This window comes from Danio aesculapii, chromosome 4 (assembly GCF_903798145.1).
Source record: "Danio aesculapii chromosome 4, fDanAes4.1, whole genome shotgun sequence".
NCBI lineage: Eukaryota > Metazoa > Chordata > Actinopteri > Cypriniformes > Danionidae > Danio > Danio aesculapii.
The window spans coordinates 15783195-15804665 of NC_079438.1; the positions used below are offsets into that span (position 1 = coordinate 15783195).

The 21471-nt window shown below is 40.5% G+C and overlaps 1 long non-coding RNA gene across 1 annotated transcript; it reads right to left on the reverse strand.

Moving 5' to 3' along the window:
* Positions 1-7507: 7507 nt before the first annotated feature.
* Positions 7508-19642, reverse strand: LOC130222281 (uncharacterized). Its single transcript, XR_008836413.1, has 3 exons — positions 19592-19642; positions 19002-19145; positions 7508-7684 (listed from the first exon to the last, which is right to left on the reverse strand). It is a non-coding gene; the product is annotated as an uncharacterized LOC130222281 (long non-coding RNA).
* Between the last annotated feature and the right edge of the window lie 1829 nt (positions 19643-21471).

Here is a 21471-nt window from a genome sequence, read left to right on the forward strand (position 1 = left end):
CCTGATGATATACCCCCACCAGCCCAACAGAAAATGTCATAACCATACTCAACTCAGGGCGGGAACGTGGTCCGGGTAGGGGTACTTTTGTGGGTCGTAAGTTTCCAGAGGTCCGGGGGGGCTTAGGACCTTTGGCCACCCCTCACTTGGGGGCCGGGTCCGGGGATGGTGCCGGCGTGCTGGAGACTCTTCTTTAAGGGGAAGACACCCCCCCCCCCCTGCACCAGGGGTGTAGACCGATACCTTCAAGATCCCTTTGGTCCAATGCATGTATAAGCTGTTACGACCTTTGGGGGATTTTCACAACCCCCATTCAAAGGAACCATGGGTGTCCAAGGAACAACGCACCGTTTTGGGCAGCTTTACTGCGCCAGCCATGGGAGCTTTTGCACAGCCTTTTTCTTTCTCTTTCCCACAAAGGGATGGGATGAGACTCATCAAACATGCATCGTTTTGGGCAGCTTTACTGCACCAGCCGTGGGAGCTTTTGCATGGCTGAAGGATTTGATTATTACGTGTGTGTATTTTATTGTTTTTACAGCCTGTTTTTCTGTTCTCTTCTGTTTTTGCACTGCAGAAATGTGTGTGTATGCATATTCTGTTCATCTTATCTCGGTGTGGCCGGAACATTCCGTCCCATCTGGGGTGCGCAAAAAAGCCACTATCTGACTCCCTCACAGATGCGCGCATACCTACACGCACACATTCTCACATATTCTGGTTGCTGTAAGCTGTCTTTGTATCATTGTTTCCCTCCTTCTATGATAATATTCTTTTGTGTTAGGGCTCAGTTGCAGGCGGACCCTCAATGTGTATATAAGATTGCTCTTCCCTCCCTTGTGTCAGAATAAAATCATACTGAACCATTCAGCTGATTTTCTTCTCATCTTTTCCAAGCTTGGAAGGTCTTGATGCAGACTCACTGGTGATACAAAATACTAGAGTGAAGGAACCCGAGGAAAAAACGGATTTTCCAACAACGGCTTTTCCCTTTTCAAAGGGGATCATAGTACCCGATCGAACACGCTCTTTTTCGGGGCAGCGCAAGCTGTGTGAGCCTTTTCACGGCTTCTGGAACCAAATCATTAAACAACCATCAAACGGGGGCCAGACCGTAACCCCGGCACCACTGACCCTGGCTGGTTCCACCTCGCCGGAGATTACTAGCGCCCCCTCCAACCACCAGGGTGGGGGCGGGTGGGGACCTAACCCTTGGGGCGTCAACGAGCTCCTATTGGCCAGTAGAGTGGTCCAAACACCAAACCGTCAGAAGCAAAGTCCACAATTTTACACATTCCCTGAATTCCTGATGGCAGGTCAGAGACAATTGGTGTCGGGCACGTACCTCCAGGCACGAGATGTCCCAACAGGTAGGCCGGGAAATATGGCTTGCCTTCGAGCATGGCCTTGCGTGCTTGGGCATGGGTCTAATCAACTTTACTAGTGGGCGTCATCGTGTCCACTGGTTGTTCGAGAGACCAGCCGTCTTCCAACTGGACCATGGTTGCTCGCTAGAAAGACCCACCACCCCCCAGACTCACTGCACTAGCTCTCACTTGACCAAAGCTTGCCCGGGGACCCACACCCGTCCCGGGGGCCAGGGTCCACGTTAGGGGGGCTGAAAGCACTGATCTCAATACACACAAGTCACACCCCTTCTTCCCAGGGACCCACACCCTTTCCGGGCCAATCGCCGGCCCAAAGGGTCTTCTTGATTGACACCTGTTCCCCAGCAATGCCCAGGCACCCCATACTTAAGCCCGATACCATGGACTTAGCCAACAGCACAGGCTAGACAGAAGTTCCGGCGGTGACCCACCTGGCTCTGGGGCACCACCCTCTCCACCACCTCAATGTACTGTGGTTCAAAGATAACTTGTGTGCACCAGCCTTTCCCAGTTCCACTACCTAGGGCAGTGCTCAAATATCCAGGTGGGTTGAGTGCACCAACGGCACGTAGTTCTAGCACCAGATGATATAAGAGTTCTGTGTCTGCCTTGCACAGTTGTCAAGGTTCGGGTGTGTTTGCTGGGGCATCTAGTCTACGTACAGAGCCAGGATTCTCAACCATGCCAGGATGCACGACCAATATACTCGGGGAAATGGACGCACCTGCTCGGGCAGACGGATTGGCCAAATACCCCCTGCTTCTTTCCCATTGAGCCAGGACGTGCGACCAAAGGCTCGCGGGATGCACCTGCTTGGGCAGATCAGCCTGGCCATAGCCGCACTGGTTCTTTCCCATTTTACCAGGTCGCGCGGGAAATGGACGCAGCTGCTCCGGCAGACGGCTTGGCCATAGACCCCTGCTTTTTTGCCATTGAGCCAGGACGCGCGGCTGAAGGCTTGCAGGAAACAGACGCACCTGCTCGGGCAGACCAGCTTGGCCTTAGACCCCCTGCTTTTTTCTCCATCGTGCCAGGACGCGTGGCCGAAGGCTTGCGGGAAACGGACGCACCTGCTCGGGCAGACCAGCCTGGCCTTAGACCGCCTGGTTCATTAAGTCCACAATTTCACGCCATCCCCAAAATCCTGATGGCAGGTCAGAGGCATTTGGCGCCGGGCACGTACTTCCAGGCACGGGATGTCCCGACAGGTAGACCCAGGAAAGGGGATCTCCCGTCGGGCATGGCTTGGTGGGCTTGGGCCTTGGTCTAATCAACTACCAACTACATTAGGAGTGTTTAAATTACTATTTACTTTGGATATGTAAGGTTCTTTAAGTGTTAAAGACATGTTAGCATTTTTATCTTCCAAAATTGTAAGTTGTTGGTAACTTTAATTACTTTATGCAGCAGAGCACAGGTCTTAACAGTCTATTATATCATAAAGCAAGAGATAACATTGATAACATTGCAACTAACTGTACAGTATTTTAATCACTTAAAAATGTATATATAATAGTAAAATAAAATACAACTCTCCCCATGGCCTCTTTCCTGGAGCTCGGCGTGCTGCTTCAGGTGTCTGTCTAGGCGGGCCGGCGTCCTTCGACAGCCGGCCACCGGGCACACCATCTTCCGCGTGTCCACGCGGCCAGCAGCGAGCGCCAGCAAAAGCTTCTTCTCATCCGAGTTTGACACCTTGTGGACCGCGGACATGATGTTACAGTCTCTGTGAGCTCGTCCAGCTCTGTGGCTGCAGCTTCAAAAACACTCCAGTCAGTGCATTCAAAACAGGCTTGTAAGCTCTGTGTCGTTGGTCCATCTCTTAACAGACCTTAATATTGGTTTAAGTTTTTGCCTGTAAGTTGGTTAAGATGAACCAGACAGTGGTCGGAGAGTCCTAGAGCTGGTCTGGTGACGGAGCGATATGCATCCTTTATTGTGGTGTAGCACTGGTCCAAAATGTTATTGTGTCTGGTGGGCATGTAATGTGCTGTTTGAATTTAGGCAGCTCATGTCTGAGTTTTGCCTGATTAAAGTCACCAAGAATAATAAAACAGAGTCCGGGTGTTGTTGTTCTGTCTCTGTGATCAGATCAGCCAGCTGTTGCAGCGCAGTACTCACGTGTGTTTGCGGTAGAATGTAAACACAGATGAGAATGAACGAGGAAAATTCTTGCGGTGAATAAAACGGTTTACAGTTAATGAAAAGCACTTCCACATCAGGACAGCACATCTTCTTGAACAGAGTTACATCCGTACACCACCTTCTGTTGATGTAAAAGCATGTCCCACTACCGTGCGTTTTAACCTGTTGACTCCGTATCACAATCTGCTCTGTACAGCTGAAAGTCCGGTACAGCTAAAAGGTTCCGCTGTCCGGAATGGCTTCGTTTAGCCAGGTTTCCGTGAAACACAGCGCAGCAGAGTGACTCCTTGTCACCCCAGTAACCCAGGACAACGTCCACTTACAAGTGAGTGAATCCCAAGGACGTCACTGAAGCGGAGTCACCAACCAATCAGGAACACTGTGTATTGTTGAGGCCAGTCGGCGAAGGAAACTCAAACAAATGTTGTCTCTTGCTGATCTGGTGCAAATTGATCTTAAGCAGTTAAAGATAAGCCAAATCTGCATTTGTGGTTTCTCAGGTGTGATTCTAAGATCTAGTAATAAGAGCTAAAAATTTGGGACTGTCAATCAACTAATTTGCACAAACACCAGAATTGAGAACCACTGCTCTGAGGTACTCAAAATAACTATCATACTCAAAATGAATTGCCTTCCTAAAGTTACTTCTCTACTCAGTATATCCCTGTAAATATTTCTTTACAATATTTAAAACAGTTTAATAATTTAGTCAATTAATTTCACTGGAACAATAAGCCTCCTTGGTTGCATAGGAGTACATTGATAAAATTGATACAGTTGATAAAAAGGAGTTGGGGCTTCCTGAGTATTTATTTCATTATTACGCCTTCAGTCTGAGACATCTCGCGCACTGGTCCATCCCTCCTGAGAGAGCTCCATCTTGGTTTATGGTTGAACAGATATAATATTTTTACTAACAGAATTTTAGGTGCAGGCTAGGACTGTCTCTGCCATTTGCAGATAATGTTGTTCCTTTGGCTTCATAGGACATGGACCTTCGGCATGCAGTGGGACGGTTTGCTGCTGAGTGTGACATGGCAGGGAAAGAAACAGCACCTCTAAGTCAGAAACCATGGTGCTTGACTGAAAAAAGGTGGCCATCTCCAGTTTAAAGGAGAGTCCTTACCCCAGATGGAGTTCAAATATCTGCATTTTTTTATGAGGAATGGAATGTGAGATTAAAAGACGGTTCAGTGCATCGGCAGCAGTAATGCAGTTGATGTGATTGTCTGTTGTGGTGAAGGAGCTAAGACGAAAGGCAATGTTCTGAACTTACCGCTCAATCTAGGTTCCTGCTCACACCTATGGTCATGACCGAAAGGACAAGATCTCGGATTCAACCGGACACTATTTGCAAAGTGTTATGACCCGCTCGTTTGAGTCGCAACATAAAAGAAAGATGAGCCAACAAATAGCCTGAATGCTAATTATTTATTATAAAATGTCACTCATAGAACAATCAATCAAAGCTACCAACAAATTTCTAGGGATAATAATGAAGATAAAGAACTTAGGATATAATCACAACACTTTAACTACATGACATAAGTAATGCAAAACAAAACCATAAGGTTAAAGAGTCAATGAGATGACAGGTCTTGGCATGAACACTCGAGTAGCCACAGCGTCCCGGAGTAGCTAGCTACAACTTTATATACCCATTGATAAGTAATGCAGGCATCCAATCAGGATTTACCACATACTCCAATCTGGAGTCTTGGGATCATCACACTGTATTAATATTGTAAAACTTAATACCTGTCGCTCTGCTTAAATCATAAAATATTCATCAAGTTTGTATTCTACTCAAACAAGTAAATGTAGTAAACTAGAAAAAATCTTGAACCTAAAAGTAAAGAAACTTTACTAATAAAAGATGCAACACAGGACAATTGAATGGGCTCCTTAACTTGAGGCCATATTATACTGAAAAACTACCCGTCCTGGAGCTCCACCTTATCAAAAAAAAACTGTTCTTCTCTCAGCCGCCACCATTGTGTTTACGGTAAACGCGAGGAGCGCAACACATTTACAACCCCACCTACTGCAGTGTAGGAGTGTTGGAAAACAGTATACCGTCACTCAGCCTTTTCAAACATTATTCAGACATGAAACATCCTGTGCACATGAGAAAATATTTGCTGCATTCATGTTATGTGTGCAACTTTTTGTCCATGTGTTACTTAAGCACCGAATAAGCGAAACTCTGTAGACACTGATCAGATCTGTACAGTTTTTCTCCAGTGTGTTTTCAGATGTGTTCACTGATTAAACCTCTTGTCACAGTGTGAACACTTGTACCGTCTCTCCAGTGTGAATTGTCTGGTGCAGTTTAAATTTTGGAGCTGTAATAAAAGTCTTCTCACACTGAAGCACATATACTCTTTCACATCAGTGTGGATTTTCATGTGTTCATTAAGGTTTGCTGATCGGTTGAAACTCTTCCCACACTGAGTGCATGTGAATGGTTCTCTCCAGTGTGGGTATTCATGTGTTTATTAAGGTCTGATGAGTTGCTGAAACTCATCCCACACCGAAGCTGCGGTCACACTAGAGTTTGAGCATGCAAAATTCTGTTGTATGGCGCTGCAAAAAGGGGCGGAATTAAACAAGATGATTAGACATTAAAAAAGTGAGCGATTGGTCCATAATTTAATTTGCTGTCCAGCGAGGTCATGTTTTGAACTTCGATTGGTCTCACACAGTCAAGTGATGCAATTTTGCAGGTCAGAGTTCACCAAGCTTGAACTTTGCAACGCAGTGAACTGTGAAACTTGATGCACGAATTTGTGTTTCCGGTCTGATGCATTCGCGTGCACATAAATGGAAGTCTATGGAGAGAAAAGTCCAGTGTGACCACAGCTTAAGTGCAAGTGAATGGTTTCTCTCCACTATGGATCCTCATGTGTGATTAAGGTGTGATGAGCATTTAAAACTCTTCCCACACTGAGTGCATGTGAATGGTCTCTCTCAGTGTGGCTCGTCATGTGTAGATTAAGGGATGGTGATTGGCTGAAACTCTTCCCACACTGGGTGCATGTGAAGGGTTTCTCTCCAGTGTGGATCCTCATGTGTAGATTAAGGGATGATGATTGGCTGAAACTCTTCCCACACTGAGTGCAAGTAAACGGTTTCTCTCCAGTGTGGTTCATCATGTGTAGATTAAGGGATGATGATTGGCTGAAACTCTTCCCACACTGAGTGCAAGTGAATGGTTTATCTCCGGTGTGGATTCTCATGTGTTGATTAAGGTTGGCTGATTGGCTAAAACTCTTCCCACACTGAGTGCAAGTGAATGGTTTCTCTCGGTGTGGATTCTCATGTGTTGATTAAGGTGTGATGAGTGGCTGAAACTCTTCCCACACTGAGTACATGTGAATGGTTTCTCTCCAGTGGATCCTCATGTGTTGATTAAGGTGTGATGAGCATTTAAAACTTTTCCCACACTGAGTGCATGTGAATGGTCTCTCTCCAGTGGCTCGTCATGTGTAGATTAAAGTTTGTTGATTGGCTGAAACTCTTCCCACTGGGTGCATGTGAAAGGTTTCTCTCCAGTGTGGATCCTCATGTGTTATTAAAGTTGGCTGATTGGCTGAAACTCTTCCCACACTGAGTGCATGTGAATGGTTTCTCTCCAGTGTGGCTCATCATGTGTAGATTAAGGGATGATGATTGGCTGAAACTCCTCCCACACTGAGTGCAAGGGAATGGTTTCTCTCCAGTGTGGATCCTCATGTGTAGATTTAAGTTTGATGATTGGCTGAAACTCTTCCCACACTGGGTGCATGTGAATGGTTTCTCTCCAGTGTGGACCTTCATGTGTAGATTAAGGGATGATGATTGGCTGAAACTCCTCCCACACTGAGTGCAAGTGAATGGTTTCTTTCCAGTGGATCTTCATGTGTAGATTAAGGGATGATGATTGGCTGAAACTCTTCCCACACTGGGTGCATGTGAATGGTTCTCTCCAGTGTGGATCATCATGTGAATATTAAGATTGCCTTTTCTTCCAAAACTCTTTCCACACTGCGTGCAGGTGAAACGATTCCTGTCTCTCCTTTTCAAAATACTTTCAGTCTGTAAATTAGTTTTTTCCTCAATTTTGACATGATCTTCCTCCTCTTTCCTCATCTCATTATCTTCAATTAGCTCTGAAATAAATAAAAATTATTAGTTTTCATTAAGTCTTAAAAACTCATCAAAAGCTGAAAAGTGAAAAGACACTGGAAACATTGGCTACAATGTACAATGTAAATTGTGCCAAAAGACACTTAACATAGAAGTTATAGTAACTGAAACTGTGTCAGTCCAGTTTTCAGAGTTTCTTACATAATTGATCATAAAAGTCATTTTGGTCATATTGATAAGACACAGATTTAAAAAGTGTAGAAGTCCATCTATTAGCCCAATGATGAAACTAACAGCATGGTCGAATGTTAAATGCATGGAAGCCTTTTCTAGTGCTTCTGAAAAGAATTTGTTATTTATTAGAATTTATTTATATTCGTTTTTAGCTCAGAATTTAATCTGACTTAATCTGAAGTGTTGTAAAATGTAGACCGTTCTTACAATTAGAAATACAGATCACATTCATCATTTATGACTTAATTTAGAGTTTTGATTTATATCTGATTCTTTACTCTTCAGTTGTACGTTTAATGCCCCAGTTTTGCATGTCTTCCCATGGACAGTATGTCGACACTCTGAAGTTAGTCAGAGGGTGCAAGATTAACTAATATTCAAATAGACTGGTTGCAAACTGCCCACTCATCCTAAAAAAAGTCAATTTAGCCAATCCCATGCAACTTGCTAAAATCAGCGATTAGATGATTAAAGATCGCCATGCTGTCGTGCCACACTGCTCCGTACAGTCAAATGTGCCTTTAAAATCAAAGTCTAATCATGTCGAATCATAAAGGTAGCGCAGCCTCTACTTAATCCACTGGATAAAAAGATTTCAGGAGAATTCAGAATGAGTCAAAACTTAACATTTTATTGTCAGGTAAAATTGTATTATGCAAATTACACAATAAAAACAATCAGAAAGCCACTTCAGAGCTGATACTGTAAAAATACAGCATCCATTACTCAAAGATATGAAGGATTTGGATTTCTACCTTCCAATCAGTCTCAGCATGGATCAACATTTTTCCTTCTCATCATCCTGTTTTCATTTTTATCAAAGACGATTATTGAAAATAAAATTAAACATATTGCTTAATATAGGAATGTTCAGTGCATCTGCCTGTCTCTTTGTAACTATTTTCAGGAGCCGCCAAACTAGGTCAGAGGTCACGGAGACCTCGAGTGTAACTGAAGGGCTGAAGACTGGAAGCAACTGTTTCTATAGTTATTTCTATGAGTTAATACTATCTAAAATGTTAAGTGATTTTGCAATTTTTACGGTTAATCTTTTAAAGTGATTCTACTTTTATTCAAGATAGACTTTGTGTAGTAAGAATATAACTGCCTGAATGTAGATTACACCGGTTTTTAACCAGTTTTGATAAAGACGGCTGAGAGTACACAGCTTGGGTAAGAAACAGTTTGTACTTTAAGAGTATGTGTTCTATTTTATTGTGGAACCGTTTCACAGGTCTGGAGTCAGCTCTAAACAGTCTGGTGGATGTCTGACGTTTATGCTTGAGATACTGTTCAGAATTGTATGCACGCACCCCACGTGGGAATTTTCCAAGTCTATCTGTTTTAACCAATTAGGTTAAAACACCTCTATGAATGACATAGTTGATGTTATGTGAGAGTATAATTGTTATTGATTTGTGAAAGTAAGGCAGAGCGGCCTAGGAACTAGGGTTACCACTTTTAATACAAAAAATAAGGGACGCATACTGCAGTGGTGGCCACATCCCCAATCACAGGCTCAATAGCATGACAGTGGTGGTAAATCGCAACTTAAAATATGTTTTCAGGAAAGTGTGACTTTAAAATAAACTTTTGTTGAAATCTGTGTAAAAAGATGCAGTCAGTCTTTCTCTATTACAACTCTGCAGCACTAACTCTGTAGCACTAATATAGCCAACACAATCTCACGGCAATTCGTAACTTTTTGATTTGATCTATTTCGTACAATTTAGTACGATTTGCTCATCCAACAATGACAGTGGGTTTAGGGGTGGGGTTAGGTGCCATGCCTCCTTTTTAAATTCGTACAATTTCGTACGACTGAATTCGTACAAATTCGTACAAAGTAGCCACTAAACTGACAAAACGTAAAATACTTACGTTTTCTCGTAGATCAGGCTGATATAGCTGATGTTATGTTTAATAGTGTGGTACACCTGCGTTAACTCAGCTGCTGTAACCTAGAGAAGAGGAGAACATACTAATAAACCTAATTTTAAAGGGTAGAATTGATAACAGATTTTGGCTAAAACATTTGTCATTATTTGCAGTAACACCTATCCAACCATGGAAACATGGCTTGATAACAGTTCTAACACTCTGAGGTACTTTTGCAGTCGCTTGCGTTAAAACTCTGAAACTTTCAAACGCGGGGGTTACCTGGAGAAGCATCTGCCATTACTCTCTGTCAAGACTTGACAGACTCTGCTTAAAAGACCCGCCCTCCTCACTAGACAAAGACCATCAAACTAACGATGACATTAGTATTACCCAATCAAAAGTAGGAAATGAGGCATCTTCATAAAATGTGTGTGGATGATTTGCATGAAAAGCTACTTTAAAAATATGATAAATACGGGACAAAACCCGTCACGTATTGATTTAAAACGGGATGCCCATTTTCTTTCTCAAATATGGGATGATTCTGTATTTAAGGGACAGGTGGCAACCCTTCTAGGAAATCTTCTCGATTGTTGAAGCTGCAAACTATCTTCAGTAAACTTTATTTGTTTATTTAAAATCATTGACTCTGGCTTTTTTCATCTGACAGACTGGTCATTCTTTGGGTTAAAACTAAATTACCCCTACAGATAAATTAAAGAGATGCATAACTGACCAGAGAAGTATGTTGCAGCATAAGTCACAGAGATGCTGCAACGAGGTGTCTTGGCTACAAGATCCCAATGATATTTGTCCACATTTCCATTAAATACTCAACTCAGAACAAGTAGCCATAAATTAAGATAATAGAAGCGTCCACCGAGACTCTGCAGTGAATTTGAGAAGTAACCATTTATAATGAGGGGGGAGCATCTGGCAAAGATCTTATCAAAGCCAAAAACAAATCAACATATACCAGTGAAATAGTACAGTGACATTAAGACCACTTTACCAATCAACAGAGACTTTAAGATGATCCCAAACATGAATTTAGTGCTACAAGATACAACCATATTAAAACCTTGGACATTTTATGGAATGATCTGCTCGGATCAGAAGGTAACTTAAGAGTCGAGAAGGAGGGCTTGAGGTTGAAAGGAGAAGGATGAACTTTCTCTTATTCCCCCCTGGTGAGGTGTAGCTCTGTGTTCCAGCCTATTGTCAACTGTCTCAGGTTGATTTGAATAGAACAGTTAATCAGCCGGTTTCCTGATCTTCTTCTCAGATCAGAAAGTTTCTTGTTTTATTGTCAGGGTCTGATATTCTGGAGAGCAATCTTAAGCAATCTTTACAAAAGCTGTTAATGGCCTATTTTATTCGTATATATTCATAACTACAACAGAATGTTTTTTTTCTAAAATGTGTAAAGCAGCAAGGAGTACTTGTTCATTCTGTGCCTGACTGGTAATCGCATCAGAAGAAAAAAGTTCTGGGGTAACAGCTGAACAAACAGCTGAATATTTGCCTCGCAGACATAAGACATACCTGTACAGCATCTGCAGATTTTTAAAAGCAATATTACCCTACTGAAGTATGCTGATGACATGGCTGTGGTTGGACTTATGGTCAAGGAAAAAGAGGAGCTAGAGAGGGCCTACATTAGCCGCGTTTCCACTGTCACTTCCGGGGCCTGATCGGGCCAAAGCGGGGCTTTCTCTGAGCCAGCGGCTGGCCTTTAACGGCCCGCCGAATACCTTGGGCCAAAAAGGGCCAGCTAGGGGTTCGGGCGGAGTGAAAGGAGAGGCGGACACTAGTTTTCCGATTGCACACAAGTACATGCAACAAACAAACAAATAAGGAAAAGGAACCATCTAGCCTCATAGGCTTGGGGTCTTTTTGCGTATGATCACCCTGATGTTTCCCTTTTAAATGTAAGGCTGTTGCATAAAATAATAAAGTTTTAATTTATAAGAGACATTCTTTGCTGCGTCCACCTGATGTTTCAATAACGCATAATAATCTTTACACCATATTAAAGACACAGCAGACAGTAAACGTTTTCGAGAGTTTTTGTCAAATTTAATAGGTGTGCTTGTGCGTGTTTAGATGCCTGTATGTGTGTGTGAGAGCGAGCAAGAGCGCTCCCTTCACAGCTCTGTTAATGCCGCGAGCAGCTTTTTAAAAAAAATTTATTTTGTAGATTATACACATATGAATACAACAGAAAGACATAAAACTTAAATTACGTGTCCACTTTTGTAGACTTAAAACAACAGTGTCATATCTAGATAAAATAGCCTAAGCTATATTTAAATAATTTTAAAAAATTACAAATCTAATAAAATAAAATATATAATATATAATAAAATCACATTAAATAAATAAACCAATATAAAACGGCCTGATTAAAGCCCTGGCTCGCACTGGCTCGACAGTGGAAATGCGGCTGTTGAGCACATAGAACATCTGGTGACATGGTGCGAAGAGAGTGCTTTGTCACCTAATGCTCTGTAAATTAGGGAACTAATTATAAGTAGGGAAGGGCAGCCTATATGTCATCCAGTTACTATTGAGGGTCAACATGTGGAGATTGTAAACAGTTTTAAGTATCTGGGAATTATTTTAGATAGTGGCTTAAATTTTGGTCAACACTCAGACTATATCTAAAAGAAGGCAAAAAGAGACTCTTTCTTTTAAGAAAATTAAATAGTTTTAATGTTAGTAAGGGTATTCTGAGGAAGGTTTATACCAGTCTGGTTGAAAGTATTATCTCCTATAATATTTCTTGCTGGTACAGACATCTTGGAGCTAGAAGCAAGTATAAACTTACAAAGATCGTTAATATGGCTAGTAAGATCATAATGGAGCCCCAGAAGCAGCTTGTGGAACTGTAAACAAACCAGACCAGATGGAAAGCCTCACAGATAGTTCAGGACTCAACTCATCCTCTTTATAATGAATTTGAAAAGCTTCCTTCTGGTAGACAATACAGAGTACCCACAACAAAAACAAATATTTTTAAGAAATCTTTTATACGGTCTGCTATTACCATACTGAATAAATGACCATGAAGTAGATTATATGTCTAGGGTTGTGTGTTAGTAATCTGTGGTGTAGGAAGCTTTGTGTTTGTGCTCTGTGTTTTTGTATTTGTGATGTTTAAGAGGCCAAAATAAAATTCCCACACGTGTGGATAATAAAGTTTTCTAATTCTAATTTTTAATCTGCATAAAGGCTGGAATGTGCACCTTTCCCTTGTGTGCTGTTGGATCATTTTCATCCATTCTGGGGTAATTGTGAGGCTTAACTTGGCCAAAACTTTCTCTGTGTTTCAGCTAACGGACTGATATATGGGGACATTATTTTGAAATTTTCTGGGAAACTATTTTGGGAAAAAAAAAAAAAAAAAACTCAATACACTCTGGCCAAATTTACTCCCTTTTCGTTATAATTATGGTCTTTTTTCTCTATTTGGCCTCTATAATAACAACATTTTTTTGATTGCAAAGCCATGACAGCATATAATCATGCATTTATGATTGTTGGTGTTTTCTGTTCTTGTTTAATTGGTCTCCACCCATAGGACAGCAAAAAGGAAATGGGTGAGAGTATAAAGGAGGAGGAGGAGAGTTGAAGAGGGTAGCATTAAGTGGGGTGCGGAAGAAAGAGAAGTCGACTGAACTGTTGCAGTGTGGGGAAACGAGTAGAGAAACCGGGTCGAGACGAGCAGTAGAAACCTAACAACTGGCTGTGAGAAACAAAAGCGAAAGTATGTATCGAAGCAACAGAGCAAAGACCGCTGTCTTGTTATTGAAGTGCACGTTTCAACATACAGACTGGAGTATGTTTGCTTCCCAGGCCACCTGTGGCTCTCACACAGACATTGACAGTTACACTTCCTCTGTTCTGGAATATATCAACACCACCATAGACAGTGTTACAACCCAAAAGCAAATCACCACATACCAGAATCAGAAGCCATGGATAAACAAGGAGGCCTCCTGCTGAAGGCACGCAACACTGCCTTTAGATCAGGGGATGCACAGGCCTACAGCACTTCCAGGGTTAATCTGAAGAGGGGCATCAAAAAGGCCAAGCACTGTTACAAGCTAAAGCTAGAGGAGCACATTTCCAACTCTGATCCTCGGCACATGTGGCAGGGCATCCAGGCCACCAGCAACTACAAACCCAGCCAGTCCACACCCACAGCCACAAATGTCTCCTTCCTAAACGAGTTAAATGACTTTTATGCCTGCTTTGAAAGAGACAAAAAGAACCCTACACCAGGATCACTTCCTCAACCGACCACTTACTTATCACATTCACCTCCTCAGAAGTCTACACCGCACTGAGTCGGATCAATGTGTGTAAGACTGCTGAACCAGACAGTATTCCTGGGTGCGTCCTCAAAGCATGTGCAGAACAGTTAGCTGGGGTATTCACAGACGTTATCTGTCTACCCTATCGCTTTAAGCTAGCAGCTGTGCCAACATGCTTTAAAACCACCTCTATTGTGCCAGGGCCCAAACACTCTAGCCCAACATGCCTGAATGACTACCGCCTGTAGTTCTCACACCAATCATCATGAAGTGTTTCGAGCGGTTGGTCACTGGCACATCTGAAAGACTCTCTGCCATCCACACAGGACCCACATCAGTTTGCCTATTGTAGCAACAGGAGCACAGAAGATGCAGTCTCCATAGCACTGCACTCTGTACTGTATGCTGTTTGTTGACTTCAGCTCACTATTCAACACTGTCATACCCTCATAAGTTAATGATCAACTTGGAGACCTGGATATCGACACGTCTCTCTGCAAACTGGGGTCATGAACTTTCTGACTAACAGACCTCAGAATTGTTAGATCAGGCCACATCTGCTCCACCACCATCACTCAACACTGGTGTACCACAGGGCTGTGTGCTGAGCCCCTTCCTCTACTCCCTTTTTACCATTGACTGTAGGCCTGTGAACAGAAAGTAACACCATCATCAAATTTGCAGATGACACCACGTGATTGGTCTAATCAGCAACAATAATGAGACTGCCTACAGGGGGAGATACAGCATCTGGCCACTTGGTTTGCACCGACAATAATCTGCTCCTTAACACCACCAAGACCAAGGAGCTCATTGTAGACTTCAGGAAGGGACGAACAGGCTCACATGTTCCCATCTACATCAATGGGTATGGTCGTTGAGCCCGTCTCATCCTTCAAGTTCCTGGGGACCCACATCTCAAAGGACCCTTTCCTGAACCACCAACATCTCCAGCCTGATAGAACCAGGTTGTCATCAGTTGTCTTGGTGAACTTCTACCGCTGCACAAAGAAAGCATCGTGACCAACTGCGTCACAGTCTGGTATGGAAGCTCCTTTGTTGCTGAGCTAAGGCACTGCAGCGGGTGGTGAAAACTGCCCCCAACACATCACGGGGACCACACTGCTAGCCATAGAGGACATCCAGAAGAAAACGCTGTCTGCGCCGAGGCAGCAGTATTCTTAAGGATCCTCTCACCAGGATTCCGGCAGGTGCTTCAGGCTCCACAGGACAAAACCAAGCAGACAGAGGAACAGCTTTTCCCCAGAACTGTCTACCTTTTGAACTCTGCCTCTCACAACTCTTTTGCCCTCTAATCCACCCCCACTCTCCTCATAACTTATATCCTCACAATCACTGCACTGTTTAACATTTGCACATTTAAATTTGCACATATTCATTGCACTACATTGCACCAATTCATTTATTTGAACTGTACATACCCACTGCACATGGACATATGTAATTATGTACACACCCACTGTGCATATGCATTGTAATTATGTTTATTTATCCTGCACACTGATTATTAATAGTAATCTGTACATAATTAATTTATTGTAAATCCTGTTCATAGCTAATACAACCTGTAAATAATGTTCATAGTACAACCATCTGTAAATTTCACCATCTTTTTTCTATAACTGCACTTTATAACTTATACTGTATCCTGCTCTTGTGCTATTGCACTCCTGGTTAGACCTAAACTGCATTCATTGCCTTGTACTTGTATCTGTGTAATGACCATAAGTGAATCTAATCTAATTACTGATCAAACAGGGAATTAATGATCAATTTAAAAACTTCTACAGCCTCTGAGGTAAATGAAATTGAAGGTATGAGAGCTTTTTTATTTATAATTACATCCCTCTGTGATTCAGATCAGTTGGCATTAGAAGGAAATATAACACCTTCTGATATTGAAAATGCGATCAAAAAATTTAAAACCGGAAAAAGCACCAAGCCCTGATGGTTTCCTAGCCAAGTTTTATTAGAAGTTTTCTGCCAAGCTCACACCCCTGTTGTACAAGGTATTTGCTGAAGGTCTTGTCTCAGAATCACCCCCCCCCCACTACATGACATGGCTGTTATAACAGTACTTCTTAAAAAGGATAAGTTTCACTTGAATGTGAATCTTATCGTCCGATCAGCTTACTCTGTTGTGATTATAAGATCCTGGCTAAAGTGCTGACAATCAGAGTGGAGTCAGTCATGAGAAAGATAACTCACCCAGATCAACTGGTTTTATTGTTGGCGACAGTTATCTTACAACCTTTGTCGCTTATTTAATATTATTTATTCACCTAAAATAATACCAATCCAGAGGTCTTAATTTCTTTAGATTCCCATAAGGCATTTGATAGAATAAGTATATCTATTAATTACAGCGCTTAAAAATTTTGGTTTTAGGCCTGGATTCTGTTCCTGGGTTAAAATTATATATTTCAGGCTCCAAGCATCCATTCGAACAAATAACATAATTTCTAAATGCTTTCCACTCTCTAGGGCAGGCATGGGCAAACTCGATCCTCGAGGGCCGGTGTCCCTGCAGAGTTTTGCTACAACACTAATCAAACACACCTGAACACCCGAATTAGTGTCTTCAAGATCATTAGAAAGCTACAAGCAGGTGTGTTTGATTAGGGTTGGTGCAAAACTATGCAGGGACACCGGCTCTCCAGGATCGAGTTTGCCCATCCCTGCTCTAGGGGAATGAGACAGGGCTGCCCTCTGCTCTTTGACATTGCCATCGAACCTCTAGCAACCACATTAAGGAATTCAGATGGCTTGCAAGGAATTTTCAGAGAGGGACAAGAACAAAAGCTCCTGCTTTATGTGGATGATCTTCTTTTTCTGTCAATCCAGATACATGTATACCAAAAAACTCTTACAGCAATTTTTGAATTTGGAAATGTTTCTGGATACAAAGTCAATCTAACAAAGAGTCACTTTTTTCCCTATCAATGATAGAGCACAGCAAATGTCCTTCCAATCCTTTCTATTGTCAGTACGTCCTGATAAATTTGTTTATCTGGGTGTGAGTGTGACACGCAAATATAAGGATTTGTTCAATATTAATTTTAAAATGACATTAGACAAAGCCAAACGAGACATGACACGGTGGTCAACCCTTCCTTATCTTTGGCTGGAAAGATCAATTCCATTAAAATGAAAATACTACAAAGATTTCTGTTTCTATTTCAGACCGTGCCTGTTTTTATTCCAAAGTCATTTTTTCAAGGAGTTGAATAATTGTATTTCTACATTTCTCTGGGATAAGAAAATTCCTCGCATAAGAAAGAAATTCTTGGAAAGAAAGAAGAAAGAGAGTGGATTGGCAATGCAAATTTTTTATAGTAATATTGGGCGGCCAATTTACAAACTGATATTCTGGTTATCCAACATCTGTAATGATGAGGCTCCACTTTGGTCACTTTTGGAACAGCACACGTCTATATCAGTGTCTTTAAGCTCACTACTTTGTGCTTCGATTCCAGTGAGTAAACAGTATTCTACGAATAACCCAGTTATTAATGGATCACTCAGAATATGGTCACAATTCAGACCCCACTTTAATAATAATCAAGCATTGTCTTCTGCTCCCATTTGTTAAATCCTTTATTCCCTTACTCTCTTATAGATTCAGCATTCCAATTCTGGTCTAGGAAGGGAGTTAACTGTGTTAAGGACCTGTTAAAGATGGCACGTTTATCTCATTTCAACAGTTAAGAACAGACATTGAGATACCCCAGTCTAATGTTTTTAGGTACCTTCCGGTCTGTAGTATCTTTAAAAACACTTCTCTCCTTCACTAAACCAACCAGAAGTATGCTGGATAGATGAATTTGTAAATCTGGACCCATATCAAAGGGGTATGATGTCCACGTTATATGAAGTGATCCCAAGAACTGCCTCCCCTTTCCTAATTGTATAAAGCAAAAATGGGAAGACGAACTGGGACTAGAAATATCAGATACTGCCTGGCAATATGCCATAGAACTGGTACAATCATCTTCTGTATGTATTAGACATGGTCTTCTTCAGTTTAAGGTGCTTCATAGGCTTCACCAATCTCAGAACAAGCTGGCAAAAATGTATCCAGGGTCAGATTCATCTTGCCCCAGATGTGGTTTGGAGCCAGCAGATTTAAGTCATATGTTCTGGAGATGCCCTAGATTACATACATTTTGGACCGATATTTTTAGATAATTTTCATCTATATGTAATAAAGATATGGATCCTAATCCTTTGACCTCAATTTTTGGTACAGTGCCAGAAGAAATGTACCTGTTAGCTAATCACATAGAAATTATTGTCTTTTCTTCTTATTGGCCTGATGACTGATTCTTCTCAGGTGGAAAAAAGCAAACCCGCCATCCCACAAACATTGGATATTAGAAGTGTTATCACATCTTAAACTCGAGAACCTTAAGTACCATATCCGAGGCTGTACAAAAATGTTTTATGAGGTTTGGCAGCCTTTCCTATCCTACATTGAATGCTCAGGGGTTATTATATAGTGAGAGTTTATCCCTAATTTCTATTTTTCTAATTTGATAATTTTTTATTTATTTCATTTATTTTTCTCTTTCTCCCTTTTTCTTTATGGGGTGTGAGTATGTCTGTAGAAAATATTGGTGGTTTTAAAACCTCAACTATTCTCAAACCGCAGTATACCTTGAAAATGGTTATCGCCCCATGCCTGAGCAGCATAACACTATTTTTAGGATCTAAATATTCTTCCTTTAAAAAAAGTCTCAAGCAAAATGATTATGCTTATGTGCATTTAGGATAACTAGGCAGCACACTCAGGGCTGCAAGATGTATTTAATTAGTATTCTTATTATTAAAATATATCTGAATGAGGATAAAATGACTGAGTTGGTCTTTGAGAATGAAAACTAACCTGTTTGTTCCTGCAGATCTTCCTGTTTGAATGTTTCTTCAATCTTCACATCTTCACTCTCCTCTTTAATAAACGCCATCTTTATAACTGTGTGGAGATCAGTCGCTTCAGCAGGAGTTTTTCTCTGTGTTTGGACACTTTATCCTGTTTAAAATGAATAAAACAATAAAAATGTCCAGTTTAAAATAAAACAATGAACAGAAACAAAATAACTTATTTTCAACACCTGCTCCAACAGTTTCTTTATATGAGAGTAATTAACAAAAAGAAATCAGGTAAAAGAGTCCAAGCAAGAAACAATAGCCACAAATTAGCTGAATAAAACTAGTAATGTTACTCCATTTCTTATATATAGTGATGTATACTTAGAATGGGTTGACATTATGCTATTTAATAAATTAAACCTTCATTAAAACACTTTTTACACACATTTCTGTAGTTCAAACAATAGCCCTCATTACTCTGAGTAAAACAGTGCTACGTTGTATAAAGGGTTAAAATAATAACACCAGGTAGAAAATTTAGCATTGGATAAAACCCTGAAACTTTAATCAATCGGTTTATATTTATGTAAACGCTTTAAAACAAACCTTTCTCCGGTCGAATCACAGTGCGGGAGCGGCGCGGCCTTATGACGTCACTAGTCACGCCAAAATAAAAGTCTTTTTTGTTTAGCTTTTTTGCCACTTACTGTTGCAGTCATGACTTATTGATACAGTTCTCCATCGTTTTCCACTTTCTTACATACACAGACACACATATTCAGCATTTGTAGTTGATCAAAACCTTTACTCTAAACATTTTTAAGAAAGACAATTAAAAAAACTTTTTTAATACATTAAGAAAATCCCAAAATTCTAAAACAAATAATGTTCAGCGAGTCTAAAAAGTAGGTCAATTAGATCAAATTAAAAAAAGATTTTTAAATATTCTTATTGTCTTTAACAAGATATTTAATTAAAAAAAGTCATTTTAACAACATTTTGTTTTAATAATATCATTAATCATTTTGCATGTGTCCTTGAAATTGCTGTCCACCATGTCATGATGTGGTAAATGCCCCTTTAAGATGTACTCTCATATACTCATTGGCATCCCCATGCCCATTTTGCTTTACTTCAGAGGAAAAATAAAAATAAAGCTTTTAAACCGTGTACAAAGAGCTTAAATAGGGAAACACTTTACCAGCTGCAGATACAATGTGTTGAATAAATGCTAATCTTTAGCCAAAAATGTCCTCCCTTGTCATTGTCCACAAATCCTTCCTTGACAGGGTGGACATATATGCATTGTTATTGACACTTTATTTTCTTTAATATTTTATTGTTAATTAGTTCATGTTTTTTTTATGTTACAACACTTATACACACACATACACTGCAGGAGTAGATGCAATATGGGTCGTGGACAATACAAACCTTTTGGCATTATCTGTCTCAGTCTATATTTAGGATATCATTTTAAAGTCCATATAATGGAGCTCATTGACTGTTTGAAATAAAACTACAGCCCTAGGTATTTGTATATTTATGTGAACATCTGTAATCTAATTATTTACCTTATTCTGAAAAAAAAAACAGTATTATTAAGGTGTTTACCTTGAGTTGTCTCCAACATTCCCTTCACTCCTCTAATACAGTGTACAATGTTAAGATTTACATTCATTAGCAAATTAGTTTAATTTGAAGGATAATAATTGTTTATTTTACTATTAATTTGCATATTGATGAAACCTAATTGATAACAGAAGAGTGACTCAGTGGTTAGCAGTGTTAGTGAAAACAGAAGTTACTTTTACAACCCTTTATATGAACCCTTTAACATTTCTTGTTGTACCTGTTGTTTTTCAAATGTTCCATTTAGTTCACTAAATAAAGCCTTTGCCCACACTGTCATGCTAATGTCCACCCTGTCATCTTGTTTTCCAAAGTCATTTTCAACTTTTATGAAAATAAACAAATTATTTATAACCTCAGCAAAACATCTTGTGCGATTTCTTAATTAACCAATAAGAGCCAGTTAATATTGATTAAAAGTTTGACAAAACATTTTAGATCTTGGTTTTATTTTGAAAAGGATGAGCAACGATTGCATATTTTATTGGGAAATAAATGTTTTATCCTTTATTTCATTATTATAAATAGACTTTTCCCATAATCTATGAAAATATCATCAGTAAACTTGATTTATTTATTTGAATCTCTGACTCCTACTCTTCTTCATCTGACAGACTGGTCATTCTTTGGGTTAAAACTATAAATTACTCCTACAGGATCTAAGATGGTTTGGCAGATGCTGGATCTTTTAATCTTGATAACTAATCTCTGGCTAATTTGGTTCTTCAAATAAGTTTGCGAATCAGATTAAAATGTCTGGATGAACTGATCTGAGATCGCTGCTTGTGTTGTGAAGGACAATTTATGTTACAAAACAATTCAAATTCATGCTTTACATAAAACATTAAAAGCAT